Source organism: Saccostrea echinata, unplaced genomic scaffold (genome assembly GCF_033153115.1).
Source record: "Saccostrea echinata isolate AGI-Se365-2 ecotype Australia unplaced genomic scaffold, CSIRO_AGI_Sech_v1 ptg000030l, whole genome shotgun sequence".
Classification (NCBI taxonomy): domain Eukaryota; kingdom Metazoa; phylum Mollusca; class Bivalvia; order Ostreida; family Ostreidae; genus Saccostrea; species Saccostrea echinata.
The window spans coordinates 4,096,448-4,102,422 of NW_026889779.1; positions in this window are offsets into that span (position 1 = coordinate 4,096,448).

Consider the following 5,975-nt stretch of genomic DNA (forward strand, 5'->3'; position numbering starts at 1 on the left):
ACATTTTAAATGAAACTTTCAACAAGTAACCATCCATCCTTTTAAAATCCCACCTTTGAGCTTCTGTATATTAGATTGTTAAGTACATGCACATTAAAACACTGCAGTTTAATTTGCCTGGTAGGCACCAAATCTAGGCAATCTTTTAATCAAATAAATAATTTTTCATATCTTACATAATTGAAAAATATCTATAAAGTGGAAAATCCCTTAATATAAATATTGTCTTAAATTCACTGATCTACATGTAGGTGATTTTAAAGACGATATATCAAATTAAAGCTTACCTGTACTTGTGAGACATTATTTTTACAAATATAAGTAATCTATATCTGGGTATCTTTTCTATACATCAACTTAGGTCAAGATCTAGTAAATGAAAACACTCCATAGGTTTCTCAAAACTTGAGAAATGAAGTCTTCTCTAATGATGCATAAATACCATATCTTGGGTAAATAAGGTCTATATTAATTTTTTGGTAAACACAAAACTTAAAGGATAACTGTAAAGAATGAGAAAAAATAAGTTTGAATTCTTTATGTAATGACATTACAATGGATCTGACAACAAAAGCTGTTTAAACTCCTTTACTAGATCTTGACTTTATCTTACAAATCATATTTTTAATAAAGAAGATATTAAAAATATGATGCTTTAATTACTTGTCTTGGATTACAAGGTAAATTATATTAACCCTGAAACAAATTACCCCCATTCCATGCATCAGATCTTTATTGATGTGAATCTTTGTAATATTTTACATATACATGTAGTACTAAGTTCTCCATAAGGAAGTTCAACCTATTATATACCGGGATTCTAGATTTCTGCTGGAGACAAGAGGCCCAAGGGCCTTAATGGTCACCTGAGTATAATACAACAATTTAGAGGATCCATAGAGTATAAAATAAACTGAAAGGTGAAGCTTTGTTGCCCAAAAGCAAGAAATATAGGGTGATCATGATCAACAAAATAATTGGTCTTAATATTCATTAACAGTTCATAAATTAGGTTCTAATCTGTTCCCCATTTATCACTATCACCATACAGTATATTAACTCTGTACTATTTTAATCCCTTGTTGAAATCTCTTACATTGGCCTCTCTTGGTCCTTGATGAACATTTAATAAGACAAGTTATTTTTGTCTCATTTTTATTTATCTACTACTTACAAGTCTATCTGATCATTAAAACTATAAAAGTACTTTCTGTATTATACAATTAAAGTTCTTGCATAATTCTCTTATTCTATTTACCTTTCAAGTACATTATTTACAGTGATAAATTATCAAAAGTAAATGGCAAAGGGGAATAACTCCTCTCAGTAGAATACAAACTAATAGAGCCCTGGCCAGGACCAGAACACTTGACCAAATGGTCCAGATTTCAAAATTCTGGTAAAAATTCCCTTCCTTATAAAAACTTTTACTCTGTCTGCCTCAGATATGCCCAGGTGCGGAGAAGATTTTTAAAGAAATAATGCATTTTTACTACAGATTCATTATATTATCAATAGAGCCCCCCCCCCCCCCCTCGAAACACCAGAGCTTCTGACCCTGGGACCATAAGTTTGCTCATCATAACTAATCACTTTGTTTATCTGCTTAACACTAAGGAGCAAACAAGATTTTTGAATAGAATTAATGCATTTTCACTATATTATCAAGAGCCCCACCATCACATCTGACCCAGGGGTCATGAAATTCACTACTCTGGAAGAAGCACTCTTGCTCATCATAACTATACACTTAGCTTCTTTGCTTTTTTAACCAGAAGCAGAAAAGAATATTTTCAAGGAAATTTTGCTTTTTCACTTTATAATCAATAGAAGCCCCCCCCCCCCCCCCCCACCAGAACCCTTAAACCTGGGGTCATAAAATTCACAATTTTGGAAGAGGCATCCTTGCGTATCATATCAATGTACTCAGTATGTTTAAACAATACCCAGGGGCAGAGAAGAAGATTTTCAAAGAAATAATTCACCTTCACTATAGGATCTATATAGCCCCGCCCTAGCACCAGAACTCCTGTCACCGGGGCCATGAATTTCACAATTTTGGAAGAGGCATCCTTGCTTATCATAACAATGTACTTAGTTTGTTTAAATGATACTGAGGAGTAGAGAAGAAGATTTTCAAAGAATTAATGCATTTTCACTATATAATAAATAGAGCCCCACCCTAACACCAGAACCCCTGACCCAGGGGCCATGAAATTCACAATTTTGGAAGAGGAACTCTTGCTCATCCTAACTGTGTACTTAGTTAGTTTATTTAATACCCAGGAGCAGAGAAGAAGATTTTCAAAGAATTAACGCATTTTCACTATATAATCAATAGAGCCCCGCCTTAACACCAGAACCCCTGCCCCTGGGGTCATGAAATTCACAATTTTGGAAGAGGCACTCTTACTCATTATAACTATGTACTTAGTTACTGTATTTAATACCCAGGAGCAGAGAAGAAGATTTTCAATGAATTAATGCATTTTCACTATATAATCAATAAAGCCCCGCCCTAACACCAGAACCCCTGTCCCTGGGGCCATGAAATTCACAATCTTGGAAGAGGCACTCTTGCTCATCATAACTTCGTACTTAGTTACTTTATTTAATACCCAGGAGCAGAGAAGAAGATTTTTCAATGAATTAATGCATTTTCACTATATAATTAATAGAGTCCCGCCCTTACACCAGAACCCCTGCCCCTGGGGCCATGAAATTCCTAATTTTGGAAGAGGCACTCTAGCTCATCATAACTATGTACTTAATTACTGTATTTAATATCTAGGAGCAGAGAAGAAGATTTTCAAAGAAATAATGCACTTTCACTATATGATCTATATAGCCCCGCCCTAGCACTAGAACCCCTGACCCTGGGGCCATGAATTTCACAATTTTGGTAGAGGGCTCAATGCTTATTACACTCATGCCAACAGTTTGACTGCTTGGTGTCCGGGAGTAAAGAAGAAGATTTTTAAAGATTGCATTAATTTTGGTGGTTTTAGCCCCATCCCTCAGGCCCCAGGGGGGCAGGGACCATGAAATTCAAATTTTTGTTCCCCTTCACCCATAGATGCTATATGCCAAATTTGGTTGAAATTGGTTGAGCGGTTTTAGAGAAGAAGCTAAAAATGTTCAAATGTTAACGCACATTGCACGAAGCACGACAACGGACAAAAACGGATAGCAATAGGTCACCTGAGTGACTCAGGTGACCTAAAAATTGATTGGAAATACATGTATAGAGTGTATGTTCATTTTGAATATGTTAATAAACACTATGATTTAACTATTAAGCAGAAAAAATACCAAATTTGGAACCAGGTGAAAAAAAAGTAATGTGAAAACTAGGGATGTCAACGAATAGTCGACTATTCGACTATCATTCGAATGGACCGACGATCGAATAATGGAACGACATTCGAATATTATCATAATTAAATAAATGCAATAAAAGAGTGATAACGTGATGGAATTCTCATCACAAAATTGAGAAACCGTCTTTCCTCAGAGACAGTCGATAAGATAATTTTCCTCAACAAAAAACGGTTGATTTTCCATGTACGTATAGAAAGTACAGTAATTATAAGTGCTTCACTAGTTGCGTACTGCGGGAATTATTTATCAGTAACTGCTGTGTTGTTTTTGTAATTAATTACCCACCAATTTACTAGGCTTTGCTTGTAAAATTATAAATTGGACTTGATTTTATATCATGTGCCAATTATTTTTTGTTATTTTAAGATTGATCAAGCGCAAGGAAGAACCATAAGTGTGACATGTTTTGACACTTCGATAATTATCAAAACAATTCGCTTACATTTTAAACTGTATAAGGACATTTTGATAGCCAGAGCAAACAATAATCGAATAAGCAGTATCTAACTGTTTAACAATTTCACAGGCACTTGACGTGTGGATAGTGTGAGATTACCCCCCCCCCCCCTTCTCCAATTTTTTTCATAATAATCTTTAAAAAAAAAAAATATCTCCTGGGAATTTTTTTCTTTGCTTACTTCAAATAAAAACTGACTGCATGTACAAACCCATTTATGAATTCTATTGACGGGGAAATCATACATTTTGGAAAATTAGGTTTTGAAATTCAAATAATCATGCTATCCACGCGTTACGTTGCCTAAATTTTGATGTTACTTTTTAAATAGATTTAAGTAAAAGGGTTTCAGGATTATGAATAAATCATGTACCAGTGAAGTTTCAAATACAATTTTATTTTCAGGAAATGTTCCAAATATATTCGACTATCGTTCGAATAATGCAATCGAATAATCGACTAAGGAAAATAAATATTTTGACATCCCTAGTGAAAACCTTTTGAATGAAATGGCAATTTCTCTTTTAAGTTTGTACAATGCAAAAATGTTACTACATGTATATAAATGTTGATCATGTGAATATATTTTAAATTTGGACCAATCATTATGACTGTTGGCAAAAAATGCTAATGCAAATTAAAAAATTAAACCATGTGTTAAAAAAAATGCAATATCATTTCAGAAAAATTTGCTGCATGTAACAATGGCAAATGTAATTCACCATTCCCTAAATACTAGATGTGTACAGGTTGAGATTCTGCTTCACAGCTAAATATATGAAATGTCTATACCTGCATTGTACTAAACAAAACTAAAATAGTTCAGTGGCAAGAATGTATTATAGTGGGACAAAAAAATGACAAATGCTACCCTTCTCAGCTCACCTGAGCCAAAGGCTCAAGTGAGCTTTTTTTCAATGTTTCATACTGCAACACACTGAAATAATTGTTCACACTAAAACACAAATTGCTACAACCCTTCTCAATTCTCATTGCACACAACAGAAATGGAAAGAATGATTAAACCAATGCAGACAGATACAAATTAAGAAAGAAAATGGAAGACAGTCAAATGAACTTGATATAGAAAATGGAGGATACAAAATATTTAAAAAAAAAAAAAGATGACTCGGGTACGAAGTACATGGAACATTGGTTACTTATTGGGGTCAACCCTGTGCTACAAAAGCAACAAAAATAACCTATACAGCTACTTGGTGGTCCTTGGGACCTACTAGTCAAAAAATATATACATACCCAACTTCTAAACCATAAACATTGATAAAATTTATGTACACAATATTATTTACAAGCAAAGACAAACTATAAACTGGTACAAGCTACATATAAGCACAGATTTAACAAAAGCCAAGAAAAAGCTTAATTGTACATCTCATTTACTGGCTTGAATTGGTAAATAAAGCTGCCCAGACTCGGTCTTATCACCTCTGTATCTCCCAAACAGTTGCATGTTAATTTGAAAGAATGAGACAGGTTATACTGTGGAATCATTTTAATTCGTAGGGGTCAATGTTTGTGGGCAATCAAAATTTTACTGCTTTGTGTAGAAGTAATTTTCAGGATAACTCACTTATACAGACCAATCAATAAACCAATGCATTGACAAAGTTATCATTCCTGGGGAATGTAAATTTGGTGGTAAAGATAACCCTCAAACATTAATGATTCCACTTTTCTAATGTAATTGAGATAAAATTAATGTAAATTTAATTAACCAGGATCAAATTTTTTTACTAAAACAAATAAATGAATGTTCATCACTATGGAAAGTATATATGTAGATTTTTTTATTAATTTGTCCTTACATATGGAAAATTTTAGGTAGAAAATAAATCATTGCAAAAAGATACATTTCTAAAACTGTACCCTCATCCCCTCATAAAAGAAGGGAAATGTTTGGTAGAGGTTTATAGTAAAACATGGCTTGTTTGTGATTTTCCTTAGCATGGCTAAAATTGCTGAAATATAATCTAAAATACATTTAATAATACTTTGAACAATATATTTTCCTCTTTTCTTTAAATTATATAAATTAAATATATACATTTTCACAAAAACACACACACTATTCTTTCACAAATAAGCACAGTACAGTACTTATTACTCATAAAATAAA